This window comes from Misgurnus anguillicaudatus, chromosome 3 (genome assembly GCF_027580225.2).
Source record: "Misgurnus anguillicaudatus chromosome 3, ASM2758022v2, whole genome shotgun sequence".
NCBI lineage: Eukaryota > Metazoa > Chordata > Actinopteri > Cypriniformes > Cobitidae > Misgurnus > Misgurnus anguillicaudatus.
This window is the reverse complement of record NC_073339.2, coordinates 7,592,809-7,609,674: the sequence shown is the minus strand read 5'-3', so window position 1 is coordinate 7,609,674 and position 16,866 is coordinate 7,592,809. Positions and strand designations below refer to the sequence as shown.

General features: G+C 33.1%; 1 long non-coding RNA gene across 1 annotated transcript; it reads left to right on the top strand.

Annotated features, from left to right (window-relative positions):
- Positions 1-4,137: 4,137 nt before the first annotated feature.
- LOC129445430 (uncharacterized) lies at positions 4,138-7,317 on the top strand. Its single transcript, XR_008644777.2, has 3 exons — positions 4,138-4,735; positions 4,844-4,920; positions 6,362-7,317. It is a non-coding gene; the product is annotated as an uncharacterized lncRNA (long non-coding RNA).
- Positions 7,318-16,866: the final 9,549 nt, after the last annotated feature.

Below are 16,866 nucleotides of genomic sequence, written 5' to 3'. Positions count from 1 at the left end.
GGACAGATCAGAATTTGTCGGACAACCAAAGAAGGACCAGAATTCTTACTCAATACAGATTGAACCATTTAAGTATTCAACTCATAAGCAGCAAAGATCATACAAATCTGCAGATGGCGACTGTGAAACATGCTGCACTTTGCTGTGTGATGTACTAAGATGTTTGGTATTTATCTTTATTGTACTGCTGGTCATTTTCATCTACAGATTTCGTGTATAGTCTCTCTCTCTCTCTCTCTCTCTCTCTCTCTCTCTCTCTCTGTATATATACATATATATATATATATATATATATATATATATATATATATATATATATATATATATATATATATATATATATATACATATATATATATATATATATATATATATATATATATACATATATATATATATATATATATATATATATATATATATATATATATATATAGATAGATATATATATATAGATATATATATATATATCAAATAGATTTTTCATGATTACTATTTACATTTTATTTTACTAAACGGCTTCATTCGCTATTGCAAGAACAAGAACACTAGACAGATATGTGCATTTTATTAATACAATCCAGTTCACAAAATAACCATCATCTGTAGGCTAACACTGATTTTAATTTATAAAGAATAGCCTCTGTTTTATTAACACTTTATAGTGTAGGTAAGTTATTTTCAATGGCAGCAGTGGAATCATTTTAATTATTAGTGCATAATTGTTCATTTAACGATTAAGGTTGACTGTAAATATTGCAAGAAATCCAGTGCCATTCAATGTTTGTACATCAGCTGCAGGAGCAAATGTATAAGCAGTTTCCCTTTACTAACCTAAACATTGTGCATAAGTTATATTCTAGCATGTTTGATTTGGGTTATGCAAAGTGTTAATTAATGCATTAACTAACAAACATCTATTAATGTGTACACTGTAAAAAATTTGCTGTAATTATGCAGCTGGTTGCCAGTAACTTACTGTAGAAGATAAAGACTAAAAATGTTTCATGTTCATTTAACTTTGAACAAACTGTTGCCAGTAAATAACCTAAATGTAAAATCTACAGTAAGTTACTGGCAGCTAGTTGCCAGTAATACCCAGTAATACTGTAATTTCTACAGACATTTTTTACAGTGTAGCTAAGGTGGCTGTTATTAATTCATGAATTCATATGACTCATGTCATGGTTAGTTATTGATTAGTACATGGCTTAACTCATCGTCAGTTTATATTAAATTGATTATTCATTATGTATTAGTACATGTACTGAAAAGTGTAAAGTGTTACCTCAAATAGTTTTTCTAGCGATATACGTTTTCATTGGTAGCACGTCACGTTCGCGAACGAACCGATTCTTTTGAACGGCTCACAAACATGAACGATGGGAGCCGAGTCGCGGCTGGAGGGGAGCCGTTCTTTCTGTCGTTCTTTTTTCCTATCCGTGTTTCACACAGATGCACACAAATTAGCTCATCCGTGAGACAGAACAGTTATAGGGGGAGGGGCGCACCCAGCGCAGGGGTTGTTCATTTAAGACTTGAAGGGGCTGATGTCCTATTTGCAAAGTTTACATTAGTAATAGTAGTAATATTGGACTGTATGTAGACATTTCCATTTTATTTATTCTAAATTGTGGAAGTGTTTGTAGTAAAAGCTATTTTGCACAGAAATTCATTGCAGCCGGCTTTGTTTTTTTTTTGTGAGTAGGTATTGTATAAATAACATAAGTCAACGTAGCTTTACACATACACACACTTTGTACTAAAGGTAAATCCAAAATAGTGATGTGACTGTCTAATGTTGTGCAACCCTATGGAATATTGTCTACACATGACAAACGAGGTAATGATCAATATTTCAGAATAATTCAAACTCAGATATTGGTGTGTGATATCTGAGTTGTAATGATTTGACTACAAATCTAACCTCATCATTCCTCCCAGTGATTATTTACAGGCAAACTGAGATGCCCCAAGCTGGCTTCTTAAAACTGACTAAATATTTAAAAAGAGCCAAATGAGCCGTTCTTTTGAACGGCTCTTTGAAAGGAACGGATCGCCAAGATCCGGATCCCCTAAAAGAGCCATAAATCCCATCACTACAAGGCGGCCTTGAGCACGTGATACACGTCTGGACATGGGCGCGGGAAGTGGGGGTGCTGCAGCTGCTGCAGCACCCCCTGGTGCCAAAATTTAAAACTGCAATGACCATAAAATGATAGCTTATTAATGTCTCTGATTGTTGTTTGTTACTGTTCCAATACATTTTGTATGTCATCATGTTTGGGCTGTGTGATGAAGAGAGAATGATAAATGTAGTTATTTTAAAAGGATTTAATTTATTTCAGTGTGTATTAGCCAATCACATTTGTTTTGACAACCTGAATGCGATTCAGCCCATAAGCTGCGTATACGCATAACACACAAGCAGGCACACTCACAGCCACATAGAACGAATTACTAGGCTATGTATCTATCAGCTTCGCAATGTCTCAGAGAATTTGGGATTTTTTTCAATAACACAGCCCAAAAGTCCCAAGGACTAGCGTTATTTGTTCAAATGACATATCAGAAAAAGGTAATCTTTTCAAAAACTATTTAAAAATATAGCCAAATTGTTTCGCGGTGTTTAACGCACATGGAAATGTAAAAGAACATTTAAAGTAAACATTTAAAGTAAAAAAGATTGAAGTAAATTATTAAAACGACATGAAAGGAACTAAATTGTAAAGCCTCGATGTACATAAGGAACATGCGCATTTAAGAGTGGTGGGTATTTAAAAAATTTATATAAATTATTCCCATGCATCAATTTTAATGTTAAACATCTATAAATCCAAATAAATACATATGGAATATATTCCAACAATTTAGGATATGATGTTTGAATTATGAATTTTAAAGTTGAAAAATATCTTATTTTTACACCGCCGTGCAGGAGGCATGCATGGCAAACTGAAACAAAACTTAAGACAAAAATATTACATTTACGTTTGAAAAATAGAATTAAATGAAACCCGTGAATTGAAAGGTCCACTAATCGCCTTAACTCGAGTGATGTCAATAAAGTTTCCATGTTAAAATTTATAAATATTAAAAACTTAAGCAAAGGAAAACAAAGAAGGCGTAGGCTACTGGCACGAGTGAGAATGTATAACTGGTTCCATACCTCCGACTTTCCTCCAAACTTGCTTAAAGTTAATTCTCCTGTTTTTCTTTTTTTCTTTACATCTTCAGGCTGCATGCTGCACTTAAGCTACACCATACAGAATAGCAGACCCGGTGCGTGATGGGTGCCAGAGAAGACTCCGCACATGACTCGCGTTGCATTTTGTAACTTTTACAAATCATTTTGTAGTTTGTGTAACTTTTTGGACACATTTGTTACTTTGGCCTAAATATAGTCTATATATAATATTTCTGATAATATGGCATAGTTTTCTCCCCACCCAATGAGGCTAATAAAGTAATGATTAAAAATTTTGCTTAATCAACGGTCCGGCCGGCCAGAGGATAGTAGCAGAAAATAACGACCCTGGCAGAGAATCTAAACTCTTTTGCAATAGGCTATATAGTTTGTATGTATGCATCCGCACCCCAGCACCCCCTACCGAAAATATCTTCCCGCGCCTCTGCGTCTGGATCCGAACCTTACTTCCGGTTTCGTTTTTTTAATGGTCTAACTAGTTGCTAAACTGATCTCTTGAACAAATGCCTCATCAAAAATAACAAATGTTTTGGTTTCCTAGGTAATCTATGTGTTGTTTTTTTGCTTGTTATATAAATAAACTACGTTTAAAGAACTTTGTTGTTATTTATTCTTAGCGGAGTTTACCGGAAGCTACGTGCAGCTGCTTGTTTATGTTGTTACTGCTGAAACGGTCTATATAAAACTTTAAAAGAATATTAAAGCAAGTCTAGATGATTATCAGTCATACATTAACAGTCAAAGCTCATAGGAAAAATATCACATGAGATCTATTTAATATTTCAATAATTTCTCCTAGACATCAGTGAAAGTGGCTGAAGAGGAAACGTTTGTTTAAGTCATCTCAGATATTTCTCCTGAGAAAAAGAGCAAGAAATCTCACAAATGTCACCATTAGAATTTGTGTAAAAGAGATCTTGACAATGTCACAAACTGAGCATACATTTCCTAAAAGTCAGTATTACTGAAAATTATATTATTCAAGATTACTGAAAAATCTACATTAATTTTACAGCTTCATACTCTTAACAATTTTCTCATTTGTTTCTATTTTTATTTGTAAGCAAGAGACTTGCTTGATGAAGTCTTTGGCAAATACCTAGAGTGAACCTGAGATATTTCACAAACTACTTCCTTGAGGATCAGCGTAAGTTTCTGTTTCCAAGTAAAACATCATAAACAAAACACGAATCAGAAAATGTCAGACGATAACCTGACCCTATCTTCATCATTATTATAAGTACAAAAACAAATGGCACACAGAGGAGGTTCACCAATTTTATACAAATAAATGCTGTTTAAACAAAGTGAAAATGAGCTTTCAAAATAAGCTTTTCTTTCATTCTACTGACAAAATCAAAACAGAAAACAGAACTGATCAAAGCAGTCACGTGAGGGTTTTTTGTTTTAAACTAGTATGACCAGATGCTTGATGGGTTTGTACACATTAAAATCAGTCATGTTGTTCTCATCTTTCATTCAACACTTCCTCACTATTCTGTTCATCAGCTCAATTTAGTTTTCCAGGTAGGTATCAATTCATGTTCTTTTTCAAACTTTTTAAATTTCCTATATTTCTATTTGATTTAAATTTATTTGAAAGGCTTATGTTATTTATGTTCTTTTCATGTTTAGCTCTAAACTGAGTTCATCTAAGTGTTCATCTGTGTGACCTATCTGATCTGATCTGTCTTGTACGTGGCGTGAATAAGGTAAGCAGTAGCGTACAATGTTATCTACAACACTGAAAAAACAAACTTTTTGGTGTAGTAATATTTATTAGATTAACTCTCATAATTTCTACATAATAATAATAACATTTATTGAGAACTAGATTTTCCTAAGTAAAATGATGATAAATACACAATTAATTCATGTAAAAAATGAACTGTGTGGGAATAGTAATTCTTATTAGATATTATAAATAAAATTTACTTACATTTATTTGCACATGTTGTAAGGAATACCCACAAATCTTTGGGCCTGAATATTTTTATTTTTTAAGCTTTATCACAGAATAAGAACTGAACTTTAACTACTTAAATATTTGTTAGCAAAATGTCATAAAGGTTTAAGCTCTTATATTATTGATGTTGTTTTGTTGTAAATAATAATTTTGTGAAGTCACCGTTTAGGTGATCAGTGTTTCTTTACATGAACCCTGTTCAGAACGTTGTATTGTAATTCTCTCCACAGTGCTGATAATGCATGTCAGAAACACAGTTTGTGTGCGTTTCTGTTCTGAATCAAGTTTATTCAATGACTGACTTGTTCAATCATGAATTTTGTGTTATAATGCCATTTATAACACTAAAAATAACTAGGTCCATAGGAATATGTTAAAGAAAATAACAAACAGAAAATACGATTTATTTAATATTATTAGGACAGCAATGCTTCAATTTAAAAAAAACTAATAGACTTTACCTAAACGATTAAAATAAATCTAACTTCTAAATAAAATAATTAAGTAACATTTAATTAATTATTTAACATATGTTTTATCATGCAATTTTAAGTAAATTTTATTTGATTTTAGTATGTAAGTTTTACTTATAAAAAAGCAGTAAATTTTACTTAAAAAAGTTCGTGCAAATTGTTACGAGGATTTTTTTAAGTAAATTTTACAAGTTGTTTTTTTCAGTGAATAACGACAATAGTACATTTACTATATTACTGTAGTTTATAACAAAATAAATGCAGTTACAATAAAATTATTAGCATTGGGAGGGCATTACTGAGTATAGTCTGTTTTTTACGTGCCCGCACAGTCGAATGCACAGCCTTGCAAAGCATAGTTTATTCGACGCATGCGCATTGTGACAAAATGAAATGCATTTAATGGGCTATTCATTACATTTTCCTGTATGTGCATGCATGACCAAAAATCTGGCTGTGCGGGTACATTGCGACCATACATTACATCACATGCAAATGAAACATACTTCGGCCTTTAAGGAACATTAATTAATCACATCTAGTCAAGATACTTCATGTGTGCCATTTAAGAAAAACCATTACAGTAGCTTTACCTTCATGTCTTGTTCAACAAAAACAACCATATTAAATTTTTCCCAGTAACTGATACTGATTAACTTCTTGGAATAAAACTAATCCTTTACATATTTTACTATAAAATTTTTTCAAACACAGAGTCATCAGGAACATGCCAGAGACCCTGAACAATTTGTCCAAGCTGAGAGATTCCAAGTTTGGGCAGCCAGATCCCAGACACGGCCTCAGATTATTGTGGTGGTTTGCTCATGAATATGTTGACATTGACTCCAGTGGTCTACGTGCCCTGCATGACCCAGCGGATGGACATTTTGGCTTCCATCATTTTAAAAATGTAGAGAGAATTCTTCCTATTAACCAGGAATACTACGAGACAGGCAACCTCAGCAAGACTTCAGACCTACCTCATTATGTCACTGAAAATTACACAGGATATTCAGATGCCAGCAACACAGATCGCCTCATTGTTTCTGTAGGGTCAAGATTGAATGGTAAAGTCTTGCTAAATGATGTTTATGTGACTCAGCATTTAAACCACAGTCTGGAGTTTGACCCAAATCGCACCTACCGCATCAGTCTAGATCTCATTAGAGAGATTAAAAACTTGGACAGATCAGAATTCCTCGGACAACCAAAGAAGGACCAGAATTCTTTCTCAGTACGGATTGAACCCCCTCAGGTTGTAACCAATGAGCAGCAGTCGTCACCATCTAGAGGAAATTGTTGTGGTTGTAAAATGATCTGTGCTGTGGCAGGTGGTATACTTCTTCTAGTTTTTATTGTTTTGATGCTTGTTTTATTTCTGGTGCAAATGAGCCTACATAAATAGCAAATCTTTTATTTATTTTCTTTTAGTGTATTTTTATTGAAGGTTTATGGATAAATTACTTTTTTAAAAGACACTTTGGATTAAGGCATCTTCTGATCAGTGGTTCTGCTATGAAAGGGGTCATGGAAAGCAGAGAGATAACAGGGCTTAATGCAAATGTTTTGTGCCCTGATTGGCGCACCAAACATGGTTTGTTTCATTTGCAAAACAATCTATATTTTTCATACTGTTTTGCTTTATATATATATATATATATATATATATATATATATATATATATATATATATATATATATATATATATATATATATATATATATATATATATATATAAAAAGCTTTTACAGCTATTTAGCATTATTTAGTGTTTAAAAATTACCAATGTATACATATACTTTGTAAATTGTGTATATATTAAAGGTGCACTGTGTAACTTTTAGAAGGATCTTTTGACAAAAATGCAATATAATATAACTAACTATTTTATCAGTGGTGTTTAAAGACCTTATGTAATGAACTGTATTGTTTTTATTACATTAAAATGAGCCGCTTTAATCTGCATACACCGCTGGTCTCTGTTCTTTACATACCTGCAGAATCATTATAGTCACAGGAATGTCTTGTGTGCCCTCAGTTATGCAGAAGAGCAAGAAGATATCAGTTCCGAAAATAAAAACTTAATCACACTGATGACAGTCTGGGAGTTAATAATGTCACTTAATAATTAGGGATGGGCAATTTTTTTTTCGATTAATCATTTTTTTTCTTTGGTTGATTCAAAATGGATTCTCACAGGCCACAAATCTATTTTTTTCCAATTTTATCTCCGCAAACATTGAACGTAAGATTAACGTTAATCTAATTACTAGTCTTCTCCACTAGATGTCACCCTTTTTTGGAGCGAGAGGCGAGCCTGTCATTCATTCATTCAGTCTATATTATAATACATTCAAATATAATATAATATTCTATATAATATATATTTATTGAGTTGAATCGAGAATCGGGTCGAGAATCGAAATCGAATCGATTTGATTGCTTGTGAATCGAAATCGAATCGATCTGAAACATCTGAATCGATACCCAGCCCTATTAATCTTATAATTTTGACTAATATAAACGGACAAACTGCTCTACAGCGTGAGCTTCGTTCATACGTTGTCTCAGATGATGACATGTTTGTCTAGTGGCGGCTACTATAGCTTCTCTATGCGCTTCGAAATTGAGGTTGCTAGATGCAACTAAAAGTTTCACATTGCAAGTTTAACCACTGTTGTATGACCTATCCATAATAAAATCTTTTAAGAATTCATCCAATGACTTAAAAAACACAAAATAAAAAAACAACATTCAAAACATGTAAAATGTTGGGGTGTTTTAACCCATGGGTCAAATATCGACAAGCCTAACAGTTGGGATATTTCAACCCAAATGCTGGGTTGTTTCAAGGGTTGTTTTTTATAACCCCAAAATTGGGGTTTTGTTAATATATTTATAATATATTTAATGCACATAAGTGACATTACATTTTGCAGTGTTTTATTGTGAGGTCCATAGGTCAGTTACTGCCAAGCGGGTTATTTCTTCATGTTAGATTCGACACTCCCACACTGTCATCGGTCTGGTAGAGTTTCTGTTTCCTGGGCTGGTCTCTTCTTGGTCTTCTGCGTGGCTGATGACACACAAGACATTCCTATGATCAATCTGTAGGTTTGTAAAGAACAGGTATGTATGTCTCCCTGTTTCTCTATAATTAAAAACATTTTTAAAGTTATTGCATTTAACAAAAGTGAGAATGTTTAGATGAAATGGTTAAGAGTAAACCTTGTCACAAAGTATAATAAAAAGCATGTGACCTTTATATGCACTCGATCACTTTGCGCAAATTATTTCTGAATTTGTTTTTGTCCCAGTTTTGAAGTCTATTCCTGCAGTTTCTTTAAATTAGGTATATACATATACATAAAACTAAGTATAATCTGTGTTATTTATCTTCTGTACACTATTTAAAGATCATGGTGAAAAGAATCAGTGATGTATCTGAGCTGCAGGACTCTGGGTTTGGTAAGCCGTGGCCTCGACATGGACTCAGACTCTTGTACTGGTTTGCTGATCAATGTATTTCTGGCACATGTAACAGTGATATGATCCTGCTGTGTGACCCGGCTAGAGGAGATTTTGGATTTCACTTTTTTGCAAATAGATACAGACAAGATCCAAAGGGGAGGCTTCTTCCAAATGTAAAATATCCTTATTACGTTGTTGGCAATCTGAATTCACCGGGAGCCGATATGCTACCGGATTATGTTGTGAGAGACAAGACTCGCAACCGTGAGGATCAAAGCAATGCAGATCGTCTCATCGTCTGCTTTCTTGGTGAGAATAGATTTGGGAAAGTTTATGTGACCACACACAGCGATCTGTCGAATTATGATCCTCGTGCCACTTTCCACATCACCAGGACTCTCCTCTGGATCATTAAATCATACCGGAGTAAAGAGGACTTTTTGAGGGACACTGGGTATCATAAATCCAGACCAGCCCTGGCGAATAATAAGACCTCAGTGTGGTACTACAGCCCAGAACTCCGCATGTGGATCCCTAGATTGGATCAGCAGGTTTCCTATTTGCAGTATTATGACTCTGAGACTCGTGTTGATTTTGAACCGCCATCTAGTTTATATAGTAACGATGTCCGAATACACATAGACAACGACACAGCAACACAAAGCTATCCTGAGACAGTACCTCGAAGAAAGAGATGTTGTAAACGTTTCTGTACTAAACTTTATAATCTTATCCATAATATTATAAAAAATGTATGGGAATTATTTTATTAATTCTTACAGCCATTCACGCTCTCATTTTGCTTTATTTAAAGATCAATAACAAAATAAGAGTCATTACATTTTACTTGTATTCATTTTATTTAGCCTTTTATTTTATTAAATGTCCAGCTCTGACTAAAACCTACAATTTTAAAATTGTAGATTTAAGATTTAAAAAAGTGTTAAATCAACTCAGATTTGCAAGTCATGTCAACTTACTATTATTTATCTTGACAAGAGATGAGTTGTTACAACTAATAAAATTAAGTTGACTTTTTTCAACTATATTTTATAAGTTATAACAACTCACCGTCGACATAAATATTTTTAAGTTGAAATGACTTGTAAATCCAAGTTGATTCAACAAAAATTTTTAAGGCAGCAAAGTATTTTTTACAGTGTAAGGTATATAGGTCTAAATTTTGAAAAAAAAGTGTGATGATTTCGTAAATTTATGTAATTGCAACCACTTACCTTAAAAAGATTGATTAAATTCAATGAATCATTTTTTTCAGTGTTGGTTATGCAAGTCAATTCAACCTATTATTTTAAGTTTTGACTTATACGCTTTGAAGTTGTTTAACTTAATTTGTTAAGTAAAAGTAACATAAAATATTTTTTACAGTGAAGTATCTTCTTATATAATTAGCACTACGTGATTTTAATTTGTATTTCTCATTTTCAATCATACATCTGCAGTTAATGTGCCTTATGTTGGAGAGTTTACCAACATCACAAGACAATCTTTTAAAACCACTTTCTTGCATGGTATTATAAATCTGTGTGAGATTACACAACTGATATTGTTCAATAAATAATTTTTCATTTTATTCAACAACACTTTGTCTTCTGCCTGCTGTTTCTCCCTTCATCTCTGTATCTGCCTCATGGTTGATTTGAAGTATTAACTTTCACAACAAAGTTGATATTTTAGCACAAATTTATTAATTTCCTGACATAGAGAGATCTTGTGAAACTGGACTATTAATTGGATCTATAAAATCTGCAAGCCATAACCATAGTTGTATCCATCATAGTTAATACAAAGTGTATATAAAAGATTTATAATATTACATATTTTGTGACATAATAATGAATAAATAGTCAACAATTACACATTTTAAATGTTATGAGGTGACAAAACTACATTTCCCAATATTTTATACAGTCCAATGATCATCTTACACTCAGTAAGCATTTTAATCCAACCAAAATCACATTGTAATCAAGATTAATGAACTCTTAATTTTCTAAGGACAACACCAATATATCGATATTATTCTGCTAACTTAAGCAAGTAATCACAGAAAGGATGACCTCTCAGTATTGCACTAACTGTATGAATGTAAAATTAATTTTTGCTTTGCTGAAAAGCAGATTTACAATTAATATTAGCAGAAGTAGAGAGGTTGCTGAGAGGTGGCACTAGAAATGGACCACAAAAGAGATATGTGTACAATAATACCACAAAATGTAGCATAAGCATTACTAACTGCAAAAATGGGTCAATAGGATTGTAATCGGACTGTTATGCTAAATTGTGGAAGTTACACTAACAATATTAAATGCATTATGCAAAGACAATAATGTACATGTTACTTTTACAATAAGTAAAGTTTTTTTATGCACTAATTATGTAGGCTACTACTTAATACACAAAAAATAAGTCTTAGTGCTTTTTTAAGCATACTCAACAGTGTTATTTTAATTCTGGTCTCTGTTTGTTTAGTGGTCTGACTACTTAACTCTGAAACAAATACCTCATCGAAAATCATAGATATGTTCACTAGATGTCGCCTTAAGTGAGCACTGTAGGCATTATAAAGTTAGTCTCATAGGTACGGTTGTGGAACACCCTACAGGACAACACAAGTCACTGACACTTATTTTTTAGTATTAAGTTGATTTGACAACAGACAAACAAACCTCATGCTTACAGATGTGATGATTGTTGTGATGGATCCTTAGGTGTGAGATGTTTTTTGTTCAGTTAATTTCTAATCATTTATTTACATAATCATTTTATAATCATTAGTTATCCATATGATGGTTTATTTCAATAGTATTATTATTATTATCAATTTAATTATTTGATTATTTTATCATTATATTATTGTCTATTCATTTATTCATTAATTTATCATATTACTATATTTTGTATTTCTTATGCATTTTCGTGGTTGTTCGAATTCATGTTTGTGGGGTTTCATGAGCTGTTTTGTCTGTATGAATAGAGACAGATAAGGGGAATGTTTATTGAAGCCCAAGGTTTGTTGCTGTTAAGCAGTTTTGGTATAACAAGGGCATGTGGAATTTATGCTGGGCAGATGAAGTTTGAACATTGAGACATACGCAACTGAGATTGTTAAAAAAAATCTGTTACTTTTTACAATAATAACTTCCTCACCTGCTTCTGCTCTTCTCTGGCTTTAATCGATCAACCTCTTGACTATTACTAATTTTGGTATTAACAGCTCTGCTGAGTAATTGATATTTTCTGGTGAATCTTGCATCCGGTGCTGGATCCTAAATATTGGTTATGTCACAAATTTCTTTAAATTTCTACGTTATTTCATCTGGCATGACAATATGGAAATAAAATAATGTACAGACATATTGTGTTGGTTACAAAAATGTATAATACTGTAATTTTCAAGGCATTTACAAGTAAGGGCTCATTGCCGAAACCAAGCCAATGTCTGACCCCCTGCCCTTTTGTCACCCGAGGAATTTCTGCATTAATGGCACCAAACAAAACTGCAAAAATAAAATCTTTTAATCTGAAGGCCCAATGCTAAATCCTGCTCAAAGTATATATATAACACTATCTCACGAGAATCCATATGTATTTTATGAAGTGGTTAATTTATACGTATTTGCTCTTAATAAAAAAATGGCCTGCATGTTGTTTGAGTGGCCTACATATTAGTGATTGAAGAAAACATTAAGTATTTAAAAAAAACTGCATATTTGCAAATTATTAAATTATATCTTGTTTACATTAAACATAATAATAATTTTGATTCGGTAATAATGGTATTTAAATTATTTTGAGAACACTATGCAAATTACGTAAATTGCATATAGGAAGGACCGTCCGGCACAATTTTTTGCTTTTGAGTGACAAAACAGAGAGGCAATGCACCATACACCATACGCAATACTGGTCACACTGGTTTTCTGTTCCGGATCGTCATATCTTCACTCTAACAGAAACGAAACAACACAACTATAAGACACACAGTATAAATCAGTGTTTTTGATGCTTCTTGGAGGATCTGTCTTTGTGCAGGTACAGTTTAAGACATTATATATGATCTATTTAAATATTCCTTAGACAATAGCTATGGCTTTATTTTCAAATCGCTGCTGAAAGTAAAGCTCATGACAGGATTAGGTTCACTCTCAGTCAATCTCTCAGTGTTTAGCTTCTTTGCCTGATTAATAAGATAACCAGCAACATTAAACTGACACTGCTTTGAAATATTCTCTTGTAATTTTGGGTTTTCTATAAATCTATATTTTAATATTATTTAAAAAAAATATTTTGCAATGGTCAAAATATGGAGGCTACCCCAGCTGTCACTGGGCACCCTTTAAAAGGGTCCTATACTCTGTAAAAAAATTTGTTCACACAACTTACATTTTTAGGCTGTATTTTTGCTTTCACTCAGTTAAGTTATATTTACTTACAATTTTAAGTAGTTTCAATTTTTGGGTTGGTTTCTCGGACAGGGATTATTTTAAGCCAAGACTAGGCCTTAGCACTCATTTTAACATCATGTCTAAAATCATTACTGCTGTGCATTTTGAGGCAAAACAAGGAGTACTGATGTATTTTACATGTTTAGTTGTGATACTTAAATAATTGACCCAACTTACATTTTCATGTTGTCTGTACTAAAATTCAAGTTCACTCAACTTAAATAATTGACCCAACTCTTTATTTATTTCACGTTACCAGTAAGTTTAGTTGAAATATTGTAAACTTACTTTTTTTTAAGTTGAACTAAAATGACAAATCATTTTTACAGTGTATTTAGCATTAGGTACAGACACAGTATGTATATATCAATATGAATCACCTTTTTAGATACTAATATTTACTCTTTGGTAAACATATGTACATCTAAGGAACTAATATGCACTCTGACAGTGTTAGGGAGAGCAGGAAAAGCTTGAAATATTTTAAACATGAACTGTTTTTAATACATAACATTGTTTAATTTTAAAATGCATCCTTTACATTTCTTCAAAAACAGGATAATCATAAACATGTGGGGAACACTGAATACATTGTCTGAGCTGAAGGAAACCTGGTTTGGTCAACCAGATCCCAGACATGGTCTCAGACTGCTGTGGTGGTTTGCCAAAAACTGTGTTCGCATTGACAGCTATGGCAGAATGACTGCACAGTGCAACCCGACAACTAGAGTTTTTGGGTTCAAGCGGTTCAGTAACAGAATTGAAGCTGATAGAAAAAGACTTCTTCCTAGGAATAACCTATACTATGAGGTGGGAAACCTGAGCGAAGCATATGACTCACTACCTCTTGATGTCACTGTGAATTACCTTGAAAATAAAAACCTTAGGGACAGCAACATTGATCGAATTATTGTTTTTATATAATAAACAACAGGAGAGGTTTAAGGAGATCTATGTGACTCAACATAAATTTCACGACAATAGTTTTGATCCGAGACACACCTACTGCATAAGCCCAAGTCTCATTGGGATTATTCAAGGCTTCGAATGTGAACAATTTCTTCAGACTGTGAACAACCAGATATCTGAGTCTTCAGATGAGTGGGAAACATGTATTGATGAAGATTTAAATCCACTTTTACAGGAATCCCCGACATCTGAATCCCCAGAAGAATCACCACGCAGAAGTCAATCTAAACGACAAACATATAACCCCCAAAAAAACAATTGTGGAGATTGCTGTTGTATTTTATAATGCTTGTTGTTTTAGATTGAAATGTGCAAATCTGTCATAATTCAATCACTTGTCTCCTATATAAATTAATTCCTCATGTCATTCTTGTTTTATTACCTATTTCCTCTGTACATCGGCATATCTCATTACCTCTTGTAAATAGGTGTAAATAGCATCTGAGTTTCAATCCTTGATTCTGATTGGTCAATAGCTGTGATTTATTCATGATAAAACACGGCTATGACAGCTTCACCCATGGTTCTATTATCAGTTTGAGAATGGTTTGTTGTTTTTATTTGAGCTTTTATTCATATACACATTGGAACGTTGTTGTTAACGGTCAGTGACCATTTTTTTCCTTGCAGAAGGAATACTGTTATTGATTTAACTTCATGAAAGTTGCACTTATAATAATAATAAGAGAGTGTCTTTAAAATTCAGATTTGCAATTATGTTAATTGAGTTTTTTACTATTTATCACATTTATTTATTTGAACACATAAACACACATGTCTCTAATGTTATACCGAAATGAACTTTCTTACATTTGTTTCTCTGGAATGATCAGTGGAAAAAAGGATTGGTCTTCGCAAGTCAAATCAGCTTACCGATCCACATCAATTCAAATTTGGCATTTTAGTACAAACAGTAAAGACATAAGGGGGAAAGTAAGACATGTAAACAGGGAAATTCTGAATTATATAGAAAACATTGTATATATAATGAGTATGTAAGGGAGAGTGGGGTAAGTTGTCACATGGGTAAGTTGTTCATAACTCCAACACTAGAGGCACTATCTCAAAAATCAAATAGCCACTTTGTGTGACGACGACTTCTATAGTCGACTTCGTGTTCACATGTGGTCAAGATCTGACGTTAGCAAAATTTTCTTTTCTTTTTTTGGCTTAAAAGGTAAAAAATCTGTGCTTTATATTTTATGCAATACTACGGAGCCCCTAAGGGGACATGGAGCAAAAAATAAATAAATGTTAGTTTTGCGTGCACACGTGATACTATCGCGTTTAGTTTCGCGTCACGTGCGCACGCTAAACTAAACTTTTGATTTTTTTGTACTCCAATGTCACCTTGGGGCTTGGTACAATACAACTTTGTTAGGTATGAATGTTAAAAATTATTATTTTGCACAAAATAGAGGAGACAATAACATATCTTTTGATACTTTAGCTGGCGTGCTATGTTAACATACCCTAAGATTTAGCCAACAATAGCACACATGCCAGTTTGGGGCAAGTCTTCACATGCTTTTCACACTGAAAATAGTTAACCCCCGGTTATTCTAAACCCTGGGTTAACGAAAACCTGGGTTATCTGTTTCACACTTTTCGTACTTAACCAGGGGTTTAGAGATAACCCTGGGTATTTATAATCTGACATTAACCCTGAACACTTTGATTAGCTGGTTCAGCTGTGTTTAATTGTGGTCATAACGTTCTAATCCTGCTTCATTTTACACTGTATACGTTTGGCACCGCAATGCGTTGTTAACCCCACAAAAGCAGAGCTAGCAGGGTTTCATAACCCTGGGTTAATTTCAGGGATAACCGTATACTTTTAAATTACAAGTGTGAAACAATCCTTATAGGGTTAAAGTAGTGTTTAGAACAAAGATAACTCAGGATATAGCGCTGTGTGAAAAGCCCTAAAGTTAATATTTCCAGTTCTGCTTTGAATTTAAAAATGAATATCAATAATCACAATTAAGTTGTGTTATTCTTTTTAGATATAATCATTTAATTATTAAAACACTAAAAATACATCACTTGTAAAGTGTGATGTTGAGCTACGATACACATGCATGTGTGCATCAGGATAGCACCACTTCGACTCATTTTGATCTAGGAAGAACCTTGGGTCCGTAGGTCAGTTGCTGCCAAGCGTGTTATTTCTTCATGTTAGATTAGACACTCCCACACTGTCATCGGTCTGGTTAAGTTTCTATTTCCTGAGCTGATCTCTTCTTGGTCTTCAGCGTAACTGATGACACACAAGACATTCCTATGATCAATCTGTAGGTTTGTAAAGAACA